The sequence below is a fragment of the Cupressus sempervirens genome, chromosome 9 (genome assembly GCF_028749045.1).
Source record: "Cupressus sempervirens isolate cs-2001-9-10 chromosome 9, ASM2874904v1, whole genome shotgun sequence".
NCBI lineage: Eukaryota > Viridiplantae > Streptophyta > Pinopsida > Cupressales > Cupressaceae > Cupressus > Cupressus sempervirens.
Genome location: NC_143126.1, coordinates 605,991,648 through 606,013,993, shown reverse-complemented (window position 1 = coordinate 606,013,993; position 22,346 = coordinate 605,991,648).

Sequence of the window (22,346 nt, the reverse complement as noted above, 5' to 3'; positions counted from 1 at the left end):
TTTTGTCCTATTCTTGCCTTTTGATCCTATTTGTTCTCTGTTTGATGACCCTGTCTTCATATAATTACCAAAATTTTCATGTCCCTTGACTCCTTTATTGCTATTTATAGTCAATCAACTTCAAGCTAAACAAAATTTCAAAATTTGGCAATTGTGCTCCCCCTTAATATATATCCTATATTACAATTGTGCTCCCCCTTAATATATCTCCTATATTATAAGTGTGCTCCCCCTTAATATATCTCCTATATTATCTCCCCTTTTCTATATTATATCCCCCTTTCTACATTATCTCCCCCTTTTTGATACTTATGTCAAAGGGTTCTAAAAATTAATGCCATGCTTGGCCAAAAATGTCTTATTTACCTCAAGGAGTATTTTGAGAGTTGCATCCCAGTTATTCAATGCAATATCCAATGACTTGTGTTGGATTGCAAGCTCTACTACTAGATCAACAAGTCTTTCATGTGTAGAAATGTTTGGATCCTTCTTCAGGACTATTTCTACATACATTTTCTCATTGTGTAAGACTTCTAAATGGGGAGTGATAGAGGCTTGCATTTGCATCATCTTTTCTTTAACAATAGCCTCTTCTACTGATAATGCAACTAATTCCCTCTGAATGTGAAGCGTTTGAGTAAAATGCTTCTCACTCTATGTAGGATTTGAGGGTAGTTGCATACTGCAGAGCTTAAGGTTACTCTCAAGGTTCAAAGTTTTTTGATTTATTTCTTGTGTGAACTTGGAAAAATCACACAATTTGCTATAAAGGGAAAAGATATTCCCTAATACAATTTTTACATTATCCAGTTTCTTGGCTAGGTCAACCTATTCCAAAATAATGTTATTAGCTATCTTTTGGTTGACCTTTCCTAGAAACTTCTTTTTTGACCATTCCATGAGTTTCACATTTGTATCATGGTCTTCATTATTCACTTGGTCAACTATATCAGATAGTTACTCAAGGATTGACCTGTTTGCATCTGGAGGTTGTAGGCTGAATACATCCATGAATATATCTTTGATCTCATTCATTACCTACTTGTATTTGTAGTCTTTCCTGAATGCCTCTTGCCTCCTTCTCTTATCCAATGCACTTTGTATTTCATTCATCTTTTCCTTAGTTAGAGTGCTTGAATCATAATAGGGTATTTGGATTTCTTCATCAAGCTCAGGAATACCATAATGAATAGTCTTGGCTACCCTAGTAGAACTTGAGCTTGGTGTACTGACTTGTAAGGTCAACTTGTCAGCACTCGACTACTAGACAAGTTTGGTAGGAGTACCTATTTTTGGCAATTCAACCAAAGTTTTTATTGCAGACTCCTCCTTATCCTATGTTTCTTCTTTAACTTCTTCTTCTTGTGTCACTGCTACTGGGGGTGTACTTGCTCTCTGTACTGTTATACCTATGATTACCCTTGTTGTTACACTTGGCTCCTGATAAGCTTGCATGGTTATTCTTGGTGGTGATAAAGGAGGTAGAAATGGAAGCCCAGTAGTTTGAGTGATTTGAGGTGGTTCTTGTGGTGACGCCTTGACTTCTTTGAGTTTATCTACTGACTTTCAAAGATCATCTAGACTAACCAATATGGGACTTATACACAATTGTGATTTAAGAGTTGTTTGGTCAAGGATCTTAGTGAGATCCTCTGCAATTAATAGGTTGATGTTTTGACTTGAGGTGTCAACAACATCCTTAATCTTTATGATTTCTGTAGGTGTGATAGTAGAGTGAGGAGCACTAGGAGGTGGAAGTTGTGTGTCTTGCACACTTTGCTGCTCATTAGTACCCTTGTCTTCCTCCTCTTCAACCTTTTTCTTGACTTTTGTCTTCTCTTCTCTCCTCTTTCTTCTTTCTTGTAGCTGAGCAATAGTCTCTTCTTTTTATTCTTCTTCAAATACATCTTCAACCCTTTTCTATAGATTCTTCCATGATCTTGTTGTCCTTTGTACAACTTCTTCAATTTTATTCTATAAAATGGAAAATGCCCTATATTTAGGTGTAAACCTTTTATTATGCCTTTTGACTAATTTATTTATTTTTTCCTTTGTCAAATCAAGAAGTATACTTGCTAGGGTTGATTCCCTCATCTCCTTTTCCATCATTAGATAGAAATGCCATCTATCCTCTATAATTTTAGACAATTCCCTTGGCAATTGCCCATCAAGTTCAAGAGGTGAAATTTGAACTATGTCATTAATGCATAGACTAATTCTTCTATTCTATTTTGTTCCTCTTTGGTGAACTTATTAAAATCAATCTTTTTCATTTCACTTAAGTCTCCATTCCTAATCTTTTCACATAATGTGTCAAATGAAGACTTAGGAGGATGACTTACTTTTTTAGACTGATCTTCTTCATCAATATCAAGTTGAGCTATATATATTCTTCTTTTCCTTAGCTCTTCCTATGCTTTCTTGATTGGTTTCTTCTTTGTGGCTTCCTCTTTGGCTTTTTGTGTGGAGGCCCTTGTTATGGCTCTAGTTGTTGGCTTCTTGGGTGTTGGCATGACAACTTTCTCTGATTTGGGCTAAGGAGCAAGAGGTGTCTTTGCCTTCCTTTTGATGACTTTTCCTTTGATGGGTTCTTCCTTGGCTTCTTCTTCCTCGACACTCTCATCTTTGTCTTCACCTTGGCCTTGTGTCAATTCAAGTGGCCCTTGTTCTAGCTCATCCTCATCTTTCTTATCATCACCTTTTTCTTCTCCTTCACTAATCTCCTCTGCTTTGCCTGCTGCACTTGTTTCTACAACACCAAATTTCTTCTTTATCTTATTTACTAACTTTTCCTTCTTCTTTACTGATGTGGCTATCTTGAGTTCGGTAGCCACTTTTGATTTGATAGTGTCATATTTCCCAAATGCCTTTGCAATTTTATCCATTTCCTCTACAAGTAATGATGCAATGGCTGCAAAAGGTTGGTCAACATCAAGCTCATATCCCAATGGTCTAAGCCATCTTTCTCTTGGAAGGACTGCTTGGATGTAAGTAAAATCAATGTCAACCAAAAAGCATATGTCATTTACATGCTTTTCTACCAGTGAAATTGGTATCCTCATTCTTTTCTTCATTGTATTCTTGAAATCATCAAAATAGATAGACATTTGATCATCACAGCTATCTCCTATTTGTGTAATGAAATCATTTATTTGACCAATAATTGTTTTGTTTTGACTCTAGTTGACTTTTCCAAATGAAGGGAATTCCTTCATCACATAAAAGAACATGCAAACTAGTAGTGACCCAAAATTACATTGTGCTCCCTTGGACTTTCTAATAGCTCCAAGATTTTCATTAATCTATTGCAACATGAGCTCTGTGAGGTCATAAGTGTGGTCTTTCTTTACAAGCTTATATGCCACATCCACTGCTATGTAGGGTACACTATTCAACCTACTAGACTGATAAAATTTGTGTGATATGATCCTCACAGCAAAGTCTAGAAGTGGATTAGTAATGGTGTCTATGGTTATGCCCTAGTTATTCCATTTTGCTCCTATTTTCTTCTCAATGGTTTCCCACTTATCACTTCTGAGTGCCTTTGGCCGATCTAGGGTTGGAAAACCTATGACCCTATGAACCATTTTCTGGGTAATTTTGACTGGTCCTTGCTCTAGCTAGAATGATCCATCATGGATTCTGCTAAGTACTATGCATATCCACTCAGTTTTGAATATGATAGGAAAATCTAGGGCTTTGGTTAAACCCTTCTTCTCTACGATTGAAAACTCATCTTTCAATATACCATTATCACAGAGTTTTTCAAAGGCATTAAAGATTTCCAAGTCTCCTATGGCTCCTATTTTGCAGTTGTAACACTTTCACACATCTTGAACCATAACAACTTTTTCACGAATGGTGGATAGGGCACCAACGAGATCATTTTTATATGCAACTTATGGGATTGGCCTAAATTTGGGTTACTTAACCTCGTTACTAACAAGTTGAATCTCATGGATTTCCTTCCCTTTGGTGGACTTTGAACTAGACACCATTTTGACTGAACTAGGGTTTGACGTTTAAAACAAACTTCACAAACTGTACAATTCAGCACCTGAAGGAAATACCTGGTTAAATGCTTAAATCACTTGGGTAGATGCTAAATTTCTGCAAATCGCTGGTTGAATGTTTGAAAATTGCTCAATCATGCTCTTGGTAATTGCTCTTCATTTGAATGGCTCAAAATGAATCAATTTTCACCTTTAAGAAACTCAAAAACCTTGCATTTAATGCATTTTTGTACCTTTACATGTCACTCGGCTTCTAAAGCTTTTTCAACTCGGCATCCACTCAACAGCTATTCTCACTTGACATCTATTGACTTTGTTAATAACTTGGTCACCATTGTAGTTTTAGTCAGCTTCCACTTGACTTCTTAACTCGACTTCCAAAGTAGTTTTACTCGACAACCAAAGATAGCTCGACATCATCATTCAAGTTTTGTCTTAGCATCTTATCTCTTGCAAATTTATACTTTGTAGTGCTTCATCATAGTTTAGGGCTGATGTATGGTACCTCCTTATATGTATTAGCCCCATAGGCTCATCTTGTGATTAGTTGGATGAGATATGATCACTTGACCTTGTGGGTGAAGTGACCCTTCCATTGGATGTACTTGGTCCATCCTTTTTCTGCCATGTCTTCTTCATGTCTATTTTGATGTGTTCCACATCAACCTTTTCTTTGCCCTTATTTACTTTAGTCTTGGGTGCCTTGGCCTTTGTTGGACAATTCTTGCTGACATGTCTAGTTTTCAAGCAATTGAAGCAAGTAGTTTGGTTCAACCATCTGCATTTCTCAGCTTCTATTGATTCTTGAATTACTTGGCTCATATAGGATTAATGTGTCACTCAACACCTATTGAATTCCTACTTTGCTTGGCACCTATTTGACTTCTACTTTGCTCAGCACCTATTTGACTTCTACTTTGCTTGACACCTATTGGATCTTGAGGCACTCGGCACATGTTGAATTCTATATAGCTCAACATATACTATAATGTGTTGTGCTTGGTAGCAACTATAGTTTTCTTGGCACTATCTATGACTCAGCACATAAAGAAATTCTAGATCAGCTTCCATTGTGTACTCGACATGTATAGTGAAGATGGTTAAGTGTGTTGACACTCATTTGTCAATCTTACTTATCAATCAACACTAAGGTCTAGGTTTTGTTCTTCTGTATCTAGTCTATCTCTTCTTCCATAGCTTTATGTCAATTATCATCTTGCAGTGCATCTTTCACTATTTTGGGTTCAATCTTGCTCAGTAGACATGATTCATTCCTTAGTCTATTCCTTATCACCAATGATTTTTTCTACAAGGTGATTTCTTCTCACATACTTGGATAGTCTTGGTTCTATCCTTCTTTCCATGTTTGATCATTTAGTTTTAGAGTCAATGTGCACGTCTCTTTTAGGTATTTCATCATCTCTCATGTGTACTACTTTTAGAATCAGAATGTGTGTCTTCTTCATTCTACAACTCAGCTTCTAAATGCAGCTTGACATTCACTGGTTGTGACTCGACTGATACTAAAACTTGTTGTTGATTCCCAACTTGATTGGCAGCTTCATCTTCAGTAGTCATTCCTTCATATAAGTATATAAAGGATTTCTATTCTTCTAGTTTCTTAGTTACATCAACTTAAGCTTCTGCATGCTCATCAAAATTTACATTTACACTCTCCACAATCTTGTTAGTGTTAGTATTCAAACACTTATATTCTTTACTTCTAGTGGAGTATTCAAGGAATAGGCCTTCATCACTTTTTGCATCAAACTTACCATTTCTAGAATCTTTAAGAATATAGCATTTACAACCAAACACTTTGAAATGTTTTACATTGGTGAGTGACTATACCATAATTCAAAAGTTGTTGCATTTGTACCTTTTTTAACTTGTACTCGATTTAGGGTGTAGACAACTGTACTTACAACTTCTCTCCAATACTTCAGAGAAAAATTTGTCTCCATCATTAATCTTCTAGCATAGTCTATCACTGGTCTATTCCTTCTCTCTGCAATGCCATTCTAAGGTGGAGTTCTTGGAGCTAATGCTTGTCTTTTGATTCCTTTATCATTGTAAAATGTCTCAAATTCTTTTGATGTAAACTCTCCTCCTCTATCTGATCTTAAGCACTTCAAACTCTTTCCTATTTCTTTCTCAACCTTGGCTAAAGACCACTTAAACATTTGAAATGCATCAGATTTTTACTTTAAGAACATGACAGTCATCATCCTAGAGTAGTCATCCACAAACAACATTATGTATTTGTCTCCTTGGTAGCTTTGCACTTCTATTGGGCCACATAGATCAGTATGCACTAACTCTAGTACTTCTTTGGAAGTGTAGGTTTTGCTTTTGAAACTCGATTTGGTCATCTTTCTTAGTCGACATTGTTTGCACATTGTATTTTCAAGGTTCTTCAACTTAGGCAAACCTCTGACTTTCTTCATTTTGCTGATGCTAATCAGATCGTCAAATTTAACATGACATAGCCTTTTATGCCATAGCCACACATCATCAAGTTTAACAATAAGATAGGTTGCATCTTCCATATCTAGGTAAAACAAATTATTCCTAGTTTGTTCTCCTTTTCCTATCAGATTTCTATCAATGTCATAGATTTTGGTAGATTTATTTCCAAATTCTACTTTGCAATCTATATTGCCTAATTGTGACACACTCAATCGATTGTATTTCAATCCTTCAACATAGTACACATTATCACATGAAATTTTCTCTGTAATTTTAATTGAACCTTTTCCTTTGATTTAACATGGATCATTGTTTCCAAATCTAACACTATTTCCATCATATTGAGTAAAGGTAATAAACTTACTTTTGTCTCCTCTCATGTGATGTGAGCATCCACTGCCTATGATCCATTTGTCATTTTTGTTCACACAGGTTACTAGTGTTGTTGCCTCATCTTCATCTGATTCATCCTTCATGGCTACATAGACTACCTCATCATCATTTTCATCAGAATCCTCTTCTTCAACAATGTAACACTTTTTGCCTTTGTCTTTGTAATCTTTGCTATCATCTTCTCTTCTATTCTTGTTCTTGTTGCCTTCTCTATAATTCTTCTTCTATGTGTATCTTGCAGCAATATGTCCTACTTCATTACAATTAAAACAAATGATAGGAAGTTTACCTTAGAATTTATGTTTACCTCTGTGAAATCTTCTAGCCAGTAGTGTTTCCAATTGTTCCACATCTTCTACATCTTTACTGCTATCACTAGATGCATACTTTACCTTTTTCTTCTTCTTCTTTGGTTTCACCTCCTCAGTGTCTTTTAGTGATAGCTTGTCCATGAAAGTAGATTCAAGATTCTTAGGTCTATAGTTGTTAAATTTGGACAACTCAAATGTAGTGAGTCTTCCTACTATTCCTTCAAAGGTTAGCTAGTTTCCTAGTACACAACTTAACTCTTGGATGGCTGAAACTCTAATAGCATAGATGGGAAGAAAGGTTCTTAAGAATTTTCTATTAACTATTTCATCTTCTAAATGACCACCCAAACTTCTTATTGCAATTACTACTTCTTTCATTCTAGAGGCATATTGAGTAGCATTCTCACCTTCCTCCATTTTCATGTCATCAAACTTTCCTCTAAGGCTTTCTATTTTTTCTCTTTGAACATTCTGATCTCCTCCATAGATATTAGTCAAGGCTTTCCAAATCTTGAATGAAAAGTGACATCCCTTGATGTCATCAAATTTAGCATAGTTTAGGGTAGAGGCAATCTCCAGCATTGCCTGATTGTGCTCCTTTTTTTTCTTCATATCTTCTGTAGTAGGTACAACTGGATCAACATGTTCTACTTCAATTGAGGTTTGTGCATGGTCACTTATTGATCCAAGATGTAGTTTCATTAGAATTTTCCATGCGGTGAAGTTATCTCTGTTGAGCTTGGAAACTTCTCTCTTGGACATCTTGATTTTCTTGCTTCTAGTACCTTTAAACTAAATTAGCAGATGGCTCCATTATCAATTGTTAGAAATGCTTTAGAATAACTAAGAGGGGGCCATGAGTCAATTATTCAAGGTCCAAATGTCCTAATAAAAACTTTTTCGTCAAGTAAAGTGAGCCCATTAAACTGTTCATTCATTCAAGCTTGAACTTCCCTACTTAGCAAGTTACTGAAAATCTCCCTCTTTGCAAATAATCTTCCTTCTTCAACAATGATCTTTCCAATCAGATTTCCAACAAAGAGAAGGTTTACCTCATAATAGTATGAATTCATCTCAATTCATGATCCTAACATTAAATACACGACTCAAATTAAATGAAAAATATGGCTCATACTAGGATTCAATCACAAACAAACTCGGTCAAAGAAGGAACCAAGCATAAAAAAACTAATGATCCCACTTGACATTTGAAGGAACTCAACAATCATAGGACTGAACCAAAGAAATAACTCATTTGTCATAGGGAACTCAATTATTATTATACTCAACCAATAATAGAACTTGACAACAACTACAACTCGACAATAACTAATAGAATGCAGAAAGATGAGAAAGATAGCAAGGCAACCCAAGGTGTTCCCACATCATGTGCTCTCAAACTGTCTCATTTATAATTAACAATGATGAATCTTAGCACAATGTTGTGAAAAAGAAGTATATTTAGTAAGAATAATCTTATCTCTAATATATTTCATAAATATGCAATAAATATATGCTAAATATCAATATTAGGAACATGATAAGAAATCTAAGCATGCAAATGATATAATCTACCAATAAAATTAGTTACTTTCTCCTTAGGACCTTGTTTACAATGCATCAAATTAGTCAAAGAAATAGAAATACCAATATTATTATGAAATTATTTTATAAAAGGATTAGTGAGTTTATGAAAGGAATAATAGAATAAGGTGGAAAAGAGAAATACTATTGGAAATCTTTTTCAAACAAGGCATAAGAAAACAACTTAGCTAAAATCATATGATCATGAGCATAGTGACTACATAGAACTTGGAAAGTCCTAATATGTGTGACAAGATCACCTTTACCATTATAAGTGTTAAGGTGAGGCATATCATCTTGTTGAGGAGTAGTAGTATGGATAATGTCAAAAGAAAAAGGACTAACCATATCACATGTAGGAACCTTAAACTTAGATTGAGTATGGGAAGAAAGTTGTTGTTGAAAAGAAGAAATAGGTCAAGCAAGATTAAGGATAGTGGAATCATTAGAGGAAATAGGTGGCACATACACATTCAACAAACTAGGAAGAGTTTATGAATATGCTAGAATAGAGGAAACTAAAGATTGAGCACTATGAACCATAGTAGATGGAATAGAATAAGTGAAAGGAACACTATTGAATAAAGTATGTGAAATTGACAAGGAAACAAACATAACACTCATAGGTAAAGAAGGAATAGAAAGACTACTAAGAGGATTAGACGCTTGGACAAAATTTGTCACAATAAGAGCACAATAAGCAAAAATGTTGGAGATAGTTATGAAATTAGGAAAATAAAGTTCAAGACTAGAAATAGGTGGAGCTATTCCTAATTCAAAAGTAACTATTGGAAACTTACAATTGGAACAATTTGTGCTTTGTCATTGATGTCAAATATATTGATGAGACATATTGCTACCTAATATAAATGTTATATCTATTTGATTGATGAAGAGGATTTGAGAAATTTCTCATAAAAAAAGAACCTAGAGGAAATGTTGAGTTATGAAAAGGAAGTTACAATGTACATTTGATTAGATAGAATTTGATAAAGAAAAATGATTATTTATATCAAGAAAGTTAAACCAAGCCAAGAAATAGAGTAAATGGTAAAGGAATACTGAGTGATGCTAGTGTCAACTGAGCTATAGTTAATGGTAAGAAATTCTACTATTGATCATGAATTAGTATTGATCAAGCAAGATAGTCGATGTTAAGCTAGAATTTTTACAACACCTGAGTGCTAAGTGATGACCAGGTGTTAGAGCTTAGTGATTTCCAAGTAATACTGTTGAAGATAAATATGAGGAAATCATGATTCCTAGAAGACTTAGTTGATTTCTTGGGATATGTAAACTATGTTGAAAATAAGAGTGATGAGTTGGATAATTAAATTTAAGGCAAGGATTAGGTAAAGACATAACAGATGATTCTAGAGAAGTTTCTAGAAGATGATCAAGAAGATGGAAAAATATAGCAAATCAGGTTGAATCTAATCGTAAACCCTAAGGTCCATGGTGCTAATGGAAAATGGTAAAGAAATAATTTCCTATTTAAAGAGTTGTAGAGCCAAACCACAATGTGTGTGGATAAGTGTGCATAAGTATGATCATGTGTGGATGCTAGTAATTGAATGTGAAGTTTATAGAGCAAGGTGGATCAAAGGTGCACAAGTGTGAGAGTGAATCCAAAGCTTAAAGAGATTACTTACCCAGATGTCACTGATAGTGATAAGTGAATACTAAGAAATAAGGCTTAAGTATTGTTGAAGGGGGAAGATTGATTACTTGAAGGGTTTTCAAGAGAACCAAAAACATAGATAACAAAGAAGAGCTTATCATTTTGTATTGAAATCCTTTTAACATAGGTTGACCTAATAGTCATTTGAAAGACTTAATAGACTGTGTAAATCCTTTCACAAGGTGACATTCTAAATGTAATGATCAAAGTCCTCTAACAAGGCCACTCCTAATAGGGTGATTAAATCCTCTAAGTAGGTCACATTTAATAGTGTGTTTTGTAACCTTTAATAGGGTTGGCTCCTAATAGAGCTCACTTCAAAAGAGTAAAAATTAGTGATACGTTGATGGAAGTTTTTCCCAAATTGGGTTTCCACGTAAAAATCTTAGTGTCAAACTATGTTGAATGCTTTATATGATTCACATTTTTATATTCAACAAAATATTTTATATTTAGAACAATAATTTTGGTTTATAGTAGAGACCAAGTAATAGTTGTGATTGAGCAATAGAATAGTGAGTGTTTATGTTTAATTTTTCAAGTGGTACTTAAGGACCTTGAGTAAATGATTCAACCCCACTAGCTCTCAATTGTTCTAAACATTTCTAACAATTGATATCAAAGCTCAATGCTTATAGAAAAAAAATTGAAGGTACTTAAAGCTAAAGATCATGACTCACAAGAGAGATGTATGCAATCCAAACAAGGAGAACTCTCCTACTTGGAAAACCTTGATGAGCTTGCATATATTCAGTATCAATGATGCTGCTATCCATTTTCTAGATAGAGAATATCTAAAGATGAAAACTTCTCCTCTAATTGATGATCAACTAAAGAAAAAGATAGAACATAATGAAACAATTTTGGAGAATGCCTCAGCCCTAAGCTATGCCAATTTTGATGACCTAAAAGATTGTGACAGTACAAAGAAGATGTGGGACAAACTGAAGACCATATATGGAGGTGATGACAATGTCTTGAGAGCCAAATCAAAAACCCTGAGAGGTAAATTTGATGACATGAAAATGATGGAAGGTGAGAACATAGTTCAATACTACAAAAGAGTTAAAGAGGTTGTTAATGCTATTTTTGGTACAAAAGGAGAAATCAAAGATGAAACTATGATACATAAGGTATTACATGATCTACTCCCTATCTATGCCATTAGAGTATCTGCAATTCAAGAAATGAGATGCACACTAGGTAAAAACTTGGCCTTGGAAGGTATAATTGATAGACCTCCTACTTTGAAATGTCTAACTTTGATAACTAGACACCTACTACTATTGAATCTTCTTTCACAACTAGTCCTTAGCAAAAAGAAATGAAAACATGTGAAGAGTGAGAGTGATAGTTCCAATGATGAGATGGATGAAATTGAAACCCTTATTGCAAAATTATTTGGAAGAGGAAAAGGTAACTACAAAGGTAAGCTACCTATCATCTATTTTTCATGCAATAAAGTAGGTCATATTTCTGCTAGGTGTCCTATTAGAGAGGATAAGGATGAAAGGAAGGAAATAAAGTACAAAGGAAGAAGAGATCACCAAGACTTCAAGAAGAGAAAGGATGACAAAGGTAAGAAATCCCATTACATTGCTAAAGAAGAAATTGATAATGAATTTGAAAGTAATGACGATGAAGTACTATATGTTTCTATGAAAGAAGATTCTAATGAAGATGAGAAAATTATATTAATTTCTTATGTAAACAAAAGTGATAGATGGATAATTAACAGTGGATGCTCCAATCATATGACTGGTGATAAAGATAAATTTGAAGATATTGGTCCATAAAAAGGTGGATGTGTAAAATTTGGTGATGATATCTCATGTGTTGTGAAAGGTAAATGAACTATTCAACTAATTAATAAGATAAGATATGACAATATTTACTAGGTTGAAGGACTTAACTATAATTTTTTGAGTGTTTTATAGATGAAAAAATTAGGTTACAGAGTTGAATTTCACAATAGGAAGGCCATGATACATGATTTTTATGGTAAGCTAGTTGGAAGTGGTGAACAAATAAGAGGTAACTTGTTCTATCTAGATCTATCTAATGAGAGATGCTTGTTTGCACAAGAAGAAGATGTTTGGTTATGGAACAAGAGATTATGTCATGAGAACTTTAACAATTTGGTGAATATTAGTAAGATGAAGAAAGCAAGAGGATTTCCCAAACTAAAGAATCCTAAAAATGCTATGTGTAAACTATTTCAATTGGGAAAAATGAGTAAGTCTAGTTTTAAGAGAAAAACATACACTCCTAATGATATTTTGGAATTGGTTCATACTAACCTATGTGGACAAATTGATGTTAAAAGATACTATGGAGATTAGTATTTCATTCTATTTGTTGATGACTACTCTAGGATGATGACTGTGATATTTTTTAAAGATAAATCTAATGCTTTTTAGTTGTTTAAGTGGTATTTAGCTAGAGTTGAAAAAGAAATGAGTAAGATTCTGAGATATGATAGAAGTAGTGAATTCATTTCCAAAGAATTCAATACATTCTCCAATGATAGAGGAATGAAAAGACAAATGTCTTCACCAAGGACCCCTCCTCCCGAATGTAATAGCTAAAAGAATGAACATATCAATAACATTGGACTGTGCAAGGACATTAATAATGGAGAAGAGTGTATCAAAGAAATATTGTTGAGAAACTATTATTACTACTATCTATACCCTAAATAGAGTACAAGTCAAGAAAGGTACAAATACTACACCTTTTGAATTATGGCATGGATATTCTCTCAATATGAAATATTTCAAAATATTTGGAAGTAGATGCTATATATTGAATGATAATAGGAATGGAAAACTTGATGCAAAGAGTGATGAAGGCATATTACTACATTATTCTGTGAAGAGTGATTGGTTAGAACAATATTCTAGTAACACAAGAGTTGGACACCCCTAAACAATGATTCATTGCTAAAATTCATCATGTTTCTACCTAGAACATCATGCTAGACTCATTTAATGTATCAATCGAGGAATGTGAACTTGAGATAGTGACTAAAAAGTTTATGTTTTAGTTCTTCTCAATAGTCATCACTACTAAGGTAAAAGTAGTTGCTACAAGAAACTTATACTAGAAACTGAACTTATAGATTAATTCTCATCTTGAAGGAAAAACATAACAATAAGTAAATAATGATTTGGGAATAAACCTATGGTGTAGGATATAGCCAATGGCTCTGCTACCAGTGACTATAGGAACAAAAGTACTTAACAACTCAAAGGAAACTTAACTAAATTCTACTTAAGCATGAACAAAGAATTTACGTTATGTGTGGGCCCCTACAGAAGTGTGAATGAATTATAACTTAGAGACTGAAGTGAAGAACTATCATGTATTCATTCAATAAAACATGGACACAATATCAAATATCAAGACACTTTACTCTACTGCTTGATTACAACATGAATTTCTCAAAAAATCTAACTCTCTGGAAACATAAGTTCAAACTTATTTAAAGGAAACTAGGAAAAAAAGGATGCCTACAAACTAGGTCTTCCATTACATAGCATAACAACTTTTAGTTTCAAGAGTGACAACATAATTTATGCAAGAAGATAAGCCACATTCAATGCTTCAAAAATATAGGAACACTTGACAACTAGATTTTCTTGGACTAAATCAACAACCGCAAAGTGATGGAAGGAGTGGAGCTATAATGAACTCTGAAACAATCACCTTCCTGGAAAGACCCTCTCATCCTTTAGTTCGTGCTCCTTGCTTAACTTATTCTTCCTACAAAAGGCTAACACAAAAAAATCCAAAACATGAATCCAAGGCATACATCATAATAATTTTTCCCTATTTTAATGTAGCCTTATCACACAACTTTAGGAGGTCTACCCTATAAAGCTAGGGAAGAAATATACCTGATTTACCACAACATTCATTTATATATATATATATATACAATAATGTCTTTAAGTTCCATAAGCATCAAATATACATATAGTTAATACTTATAAACATAAAACATTGTATCATGTTTATGAAAAAATAAAAGATATTCAAGTCTGTACTTTGAAAATCATAAACAAAACATCCCAAAAACTTGACTCATCCTTCACCCCAACTTAGCCATTTTCTAGTCCCACAACAAATAAATTCTTTAACCTAGCAGTCATCCTATGGTTAGTAGCTATGCTCTATCCAGATCCTCCCTTTGCAAAACTCCAATAGAACCCTTTTGTTTTCCTATGCTTCTTCCACTTGTCCTTTTCCTCTTGCATAGTAAAACCATCTAGTCTTTCTGAATTTGCAAGTAATGGAGACATTAACAATGGAGGTTGAAAGGTTAATGAAATCCAAAAACTTTCTCTCTCTCTTCCCAAAGGAGCATGCTAGCATGCCATAGAAAAATTGAGAGGTGAATGTGGTTCTCTCTTTCTCATCTCCTTAGATAAACTATTCTAGCACCAATGTATGAAATTTCTAGCCTCAAAAAGTTTTGTATTTTCCATTTGTTCATATGCATTAAATTATTCCTTCCTCATTGAATAGATGATATCACTACCTGATTGAGAGGAGGTTATTCTTAACAAGTTATAATAGAGAGTTTGAGGATCCTTGGCTTTAGGCCTTAGAAATAGGGGAATGTATAACTCCAAATTTATATACACTTTAGCTTGAGTGTTCCAACTAATTTCATTCTATATCCAAGACATGAAGGCTCTTAGTTGAATATCCCCAACATAAAGTAAGGGATTCTAAACTCTTTTATTTAGAACTACAAGATTGTGAAGATAAAGTTCACATAACAAATTTTTGATGACTATAGGAGAGTTATGGAAAGCTTCAAAAAAATGGGTAGGCTTTTGTAATGATGGAATCCTATCCTATGTAATGTAGGTCTTTTGATAGTTTAACAACTATTCTTTAAGAAATAGAGCATAGATAGGTGATGGGGATCTACAACCCATTAAGTTAGGGATTAAGGATCTAATTTTGTCAAGCTTTTCACTTAACTATTCTACCTTTTCCTCCTAAACAAGTGTTTTCTGATAATGACCATCTATCATTTTATTCAATTCTTTCCTTTGTTGTTTCCACTTTTCCCTCTCAAAATTTAATTTCTTAGTCAAAAGGAAAATAACATCTAACAAAGATGATGGACTAGATTGAGTTGATATCGAACTATGGTGAGAATTATCTACTACTTGAGGAATAGATGATTTTTCATTGTTAGCACTTGTCCTTTTTAAAGGATCCATCCAAATAATAATAGCTTTCTTAGGATTAGAGCATTTTTGAAGTGCTGAAGCTAATGTTTCTAATCCTTTATTCAAAATTTACTCAACCACCTTATTGATAACATCCATATCAACAACTGGATTTTCTTCACAATGATCCTTCTTTGCCATAGGAGATTCTACTATAGGAGAAAATGTCAGTTCCTCTATTTCCTTGATATAATTATCAGAATCATCACTTCCTAAATCATCTCCCTAAAAATTCCCAGAGGCTAGTCCTTTAAATACATAAGCCTACTCCTTTGAGCTAGAGTCATCTTTGATTGTAATGACTTCGACATTCTTGAGCTTATCAGAAACCTTCTCCATTTTTCATCATGAAATTCCTAAATGTGCCCTATTCCATAACTTCAGCCTATTACTCATCTTGTTGAAAAATTTTAGGTCATAAATAAGCTTCTTGCTATATATTTTCATTTTCTTCTTCCTTCGACTTAGAATCTTGGGTTACCTGAGGTTCATTTTCTAGAATCTCCTTAGTTCATTTTGTTCTTTGCCTAGCACTTCTCCTTAATGGAGTTTCCTCCTTTTCTAGGGCTTTCCTTTTTCTAGAAGTGCTCTTGGTTGTATGAGATGCCTTAGCCTACTAGCTAGTACTAGGGTAAATTTTCTTCTTCTTATGCTCTGGGGAAACTATTTGTACTACAGAGGCAACTTCAACCTTCTCTATAGGAGTCTCCAATTCCTCCTCATGAACTATTCTTAAAGTAGAGGAATTAGTAGAATTAGGAAAATCAAAGGAATTAGGGCTTCTAACCTTAGCTTCCTTTTTCCTTTTGAATGAAGAACATTGTCCAATTTTGATAAAGATTTTTCTAATTCCTTTAGTAGTTTTAACCCTCTGACCTACTCTACACCCAACTAGTTTTGGGATAGGATCCTTAAACCCTTGTAGCAAAAAATTCCTCCTAGGAAATATTTGACTACTCCTTTAAAGCTTTTTCCACTATTAGGTTCATTAAGAAATGGTGGGAGATAGAGTTCTATCTACCCTCTTGTACTAGTATGGATTGTTTTGACAAAATGCCAAATACAAAACTAGGGACATTGATAGATCTGATATCATCGCTTAAACAACTCAAGAATTTGAAATGAACAACATGTAGAAATGATTATCACCCTTCATAGGTGAAATACTTAATGATAAAAACCACACATTGTGGAAATGACTCAAGAAGAGATAGTCTAATAGTACCTTGTTTCTTATTAATATCAAGCTTTGGATCTCCATGTAGAGTGATATGAGCTATGGTGAAAGTTGGGTCAAGATTTTTTATAAATTCCTCACCTTCCAATGGTAGTCCCATAACTTCTACCAAAACTATCTAAGCAGATGGCACCTTCATTCCTTTAACTGTAGCCACTTCATTCTTTAAGGAGTTAAGAAATTTAAATACAACCTTTGAACATAATATGTCCATCCCCTTGCTTGAAAATATGGCCTACAATTTTGGTCTTTAAGCAATGTATTGTGCAAAATAGGCTCTCTTCGAATTAGGTCTCCTCCCATTGCCTAATTTCTAGGGTACCCAAAATAAAGTTGTAGGAGAGAATACTAGACAACCACAAATTTGGACAAGAAAACTTGAAATAATAAGTTACAAGATGAGTTTAAATTTAGGAATTTCTAGAGTAATGAAGCTTGAGAAATAAGAACTTTATGAGTAAAATAAATGCAAATCTCTATGTTATCATTTCATAATTACTCATATATATGCTCCATAAAACTCATACATAACATATCTTGCCACCTTAGTTTTATATGTGTGAAAAATAACACGCAACAAAAGGATTTTGAAAAATGTCAAATCATTGGCAGAAAGTGCAAGTATCACAAGGGAAAAGAATAAATAAAAAGATTGCATAAACATAATGAAAAAATGATGTAGGAGCATCCAAAGGTATAAGGGCAATCCTGTGTCACCCAAAAAAAATATACTTAGACTTAATTTTTGTTTCATGTGTTTTCATTTTTGGATACCCATTTGGGCCAAATAAAGGTTCCAACTCTCACAGTTCCACTATCAGTGTTCGTGTAAATCCTAAAAAAATAGGAGTATGTAATTGAGCCATCATTTTGGTGAACTAGGAGGTTTAAATTGGCTAGATGAATGTAATTGGAATTTAGAGCATTCTAGAAAAAGAATCAGGTCAAAAAGCCCCACGGTTTGAAAGTTATTACAATTTTTCGGGTTGTGGAGACCTCCTAAAAATGCTTCAAAGTCAGGTTAGGGGCATTAAATGACCTTGAAAAGGGCCAAAAAATGGGAGATGAGCAAAGCTCATCCATAGGGCTATAGAGCACTTTGAGAGCTTTCCAAAAATGTAAACGGTTCGTCAATCAGAGCTACGGTTCAAAAGTTATGCCTCCTGGAAGTTTGGTTACCATTTCTGGATTCTTCTAGATTTGCGTCGACTTCTAACGCAGCTTCTGGAACCTTCTATTTCATCGGTGGATGCCTACTAGCACTTTATAGAATGTACTCCTAGTCCTTAACCCTCTGGGGTCTATTTAAGGAGATTTTTGGTATTGTAAAAGGTAGTTCAGAGTGGAGTTTGAGAGGAGGTACTGAAAGGAGAAATTATCTCCACATTTATGCTATTGTAAGCCCTTAGGGCATGTTTTTGAAGTTTATTTTCTCTGTACTGAATGTACTAGCTTATTTTTCAATTAATACAATTTTCCTTTTCTGTTGTTTCCATTCTGTTCTTGGGTTGTGTCCCCATCAAGTGGTATCAGAGCCAATTTTCCTGAGTGTGTAGACAGAGCGCCGACTGTGAGGTAGTTTGCACTAGGACTGTATGGTTGTGGGTTCAAGTTAGAAGATGCCTCCATGAAGAGAGCATGGTGGAAGGGCCAGAGCTATTAATCCTGAGGAGGTTAGAGCCCTCCAAAGGCAGGTACAAGCATTGCAAGAGGAGCTCCATAGAGGAGCAAATGTTGCCACAGGTGACGACAGTGAGGATGACAATGAAGAACAAGAAATGGGACTAGAAGGGGAATTTGATGGGGAAGTTCTGAATCATGCAGAGGAAAGGCTTTTTAGGGCCATTACTAAGTTTGGGAAAAGACCTACAATTGAAGTGGGTGTATTTTCAGGAAGTCTGAAACCGGATGAGTTGATCGATTGGATCAATGAACTGGAAGAATACTTTGAGTATGAGGATATTAGGGACCTAGATAGGGTTAAGTTTGCAAAGGCCAAACTGAAAGGCCATGCCAAAATCTGGTGGCAAGAGGTTCAATTGGAAAGAAATAGAAGAGGAAAGGAGAAGATCACAAGATGGGATCACATGGTGGACAAATTGAAGAAGCAGTTCATTCCTGTGGACTACGAGCTTGATTTGTTTAAGAAGATGCATAGGTTAAAGCAAGCAGGAAGATAAATCCAAGAATATATAGAGGAATTTTATCGACTCTTTATTAGAGAGGGGCATGCAGAAGCAAATAAGGAGAAGGTTGCTCATTATATTAGTGGTTGCGACCTAGCATCCGGGAGGAATTAAGTCTGGTAAGAATGACCAGCATTGAAGAGGCATACCAATTTGCCCTACGAGTTGAAGAGAAGTTGAATAAAAGGTTTGAAGGAAGACAAAGAGGGTGTAGTCAAGGAGGAAAGGGAAGCGGTAGATCATCTGGAGGCCACAATGAAACCAAAAAGAAAATTGAAGATGTGGGTACTAGCAGGAACCCGAGGAGTGAGGGTTTCAACCACTCCCATGATCAAGACTTTGGAAATCAAAGAGGAAGAGGTAGAGGATATGGAAAAGGAAGAGGAGGCTTCTGCGGTACTTGTTTCCATTGTAATGAAGAAGGTCATCTTGCCTTTGAATGCCCTCAATGACAAGGAAGGACAGATAGGAGAGCTGAGGGCCAAGCTAGGGTTGCTCATGTGGATGAGGATGCACAATCATCACATTCAGAGGATGCAAAAAGATGAGAGACCTTGGTAAATGAAAGAGTCCTACTAAGTGGTGAGATTGAACCAAGACAACAGAGGAGTTTGTTCCGTACTAGATGCAAGTGTGAGGATAAATGTTGTGACATGATCATTGATGGTGGTAGCACTGATAACTTGGTATTAGAAGAGATGGTCTCTAAGCTAAAGCTCAAGAGGGAGAAACATCCCCAGCCCTATCAGATTGCTTGGGTAAAAGATGATCATAAGGTCCTGGTAAGTGAACAATGTTTAGTGAAATTCAAAATTGGGAGTTACCATGATGAAGTTCTCTGTGATGTTATTTCGATGGATGTTTTCCATCTCTTGTTAGGTAGACCATGGCAGTTTGATAGACATGCAGTACATGATGGACATGCAAAAACATACTCTCTGACAAAGGATGGAGTTTGCCACAAATTGAAGCCCATGAAAAAGGAAGGTGAAAAGGTATGTAACAGTGCTAGGATTTTTCTTGTTGATGGAAGGAAGTTTTTAGATGGCATGAAACATCAACATATGTGATATGCTTTGATTCCTAGGAAAGATAAAGAAGGTAGTAGTGAAATGCCACTTGAAGTTTCAAATTTTCTTGGGGAGTTTGGTGATATTATCTCTGATAATGTTCCAGATGGATTACCACCAGTAAGGCAAATCAGTCATCAGATAGATCTGATTCCAAGAGCTAGTTTGCCTAACAAGGCTACTCATAGGATGACTCCTACTGAAACAGAGGAGCTAAATAGATAGGTTCAGGAGCTGTTGAGGAAGGGCTTGATTCGAGAGAGCCTGAGTCCATGTGTAGTACCTGTAGTAATCACACCAAAGAAGGATGGAGAGTGGAGGATGTGTACAGATTCTCGAGCTATAAATAGGATAACCATCAAGTACCAATTTCCTTTGCCAAGGATGGATGATTTTATGGACTATTTGAGTGGAGCTCAGTACTTCACAAAGATAGATCTCAAGAGTGGCTATCATCAGATATGGATTCGAGAAGGAGATGAGTGGAAAACAGCCTTCAAGACCAAGGAGGGCCTTTATGAGTGGTTAGTCATGCCCTTTGGATTGATGAACGCTCCAAGCACCTTCATGTGGCTCATGAATGAGGTACTTAAGAAGTTCTTGGGAAAATTTGTTATTGTATATTTGGATGATATTTTAATTTTCAAAGGGACTTTGGAAGAACATTTACTGCACATTTGTAGTGTCCTAGAAAGGCTAAGGGAAGAGAAACTATTAATTAATCTGAAGAAGTGTATCTTTGCAAAAAGGGAGTTAGTCTATTTGGGGTTTGTTATATCACCCGAAGGTCTCAAAATGGATCCAGAGAAGGTAAAAGCCATCTTGGAATGGCCTACTCTGAGGTCTGCTACTGAGGTAAGATCATTTCATGGTCTGGTTAGTTTTTACAGGAAGTTTATTAAGAATTTCAGTGGCATATGTGCACCCCTAATTGATACAATAAGAGGGGATAGAAAAGAGTTCAAATGGACTACAGCAGCTGTGAGAAGTTTTGAATTGCTAAAGAAGAAGGTAAAAAAACAACCTATGTTGACACTTCCAAATTTTAGAAAGGTTTTCCAGGTGGATTGTGATGCCAGTGGTAGCGCTATTGGGGCTGTATTAAGCCAAGAAGGTAAGCCTATTTCATATTTTAGTGAAAAATTGAATGATGCAAAGAAGAAGTATTCTGTTTATGATCAAGAGTTCTATGCAATAGTTCAGGCCTTAAAGAAATGGAGGAATTATTTATTGCCAAAAGACTTTTTTTTGTATACTGATCATCAGGCATTATAGTACATAAATAGCCAAGGTAAATTGAATCAAAGGCATGTGAAGTGGGTAGAATTCTTGCAGAGTTATACATTTGTGTTGAAGCATAGAAGTGGAAAATCTAACAGGGTTGCAGATGCACTAAGTAGGAGACAGTTTTTGCTTACAATAATGCAGGTTGAAGTAGTTGGGTTTGATGAACTCAAAAATTTGTACCCCGAGGATCTTGATTTTGCTGAAGCATGGAAAGCTTGTAAAGAACCTGTTGCTGTCGATAGAACCAAGTGGTTAGACTATTTGATTTAGGATGGCATGTTGTTTAAGGGTAGTAAATTGTGCATTCCAAGGAGTTCCATGAGGGAAAATCTGATTAAGGAGACACGCAGTGGAGGGATGACAGGACATTTTGGTCAAGATAAGACCATTTCCATTCTTAGAGAACATTATTTTTGGCCTCAAATTTCACAGGATGTGAAGAAGTTTGTACAGAGTTGCTAGGTTTGTCAAGTTGCCAAGGGGTTTAGTCACAATACTGGCCTATATCAGCCATTTCCTATTCCATCAAGGCCATGGGAGGACATAAGTATGGATTTTGTTCTTGGATTTCCAAGGACACAAAGGGGTAATGACTCAATATTTGTGGTGGTTGATAGGTTCTCCAAAATGGCACATTTCATTCCATGCCACAAAACTCATGATGCTGTCCATATTGCAGACTTGTTTTTCAAAGAGGTGGTAAGACTACATGGACTTCCAAAGAGTATAGTTTTTGATAGAGATACTAAATTTGTGGGGTATTTCTAGAGGACATTGTGGAAAAAGTTGAGAACAGACTTGAAATTTAGTTCCACGCATCACCCAGAAACTCACGGCCAAACAGAAGTGGTAAACAAAAGTCTGGG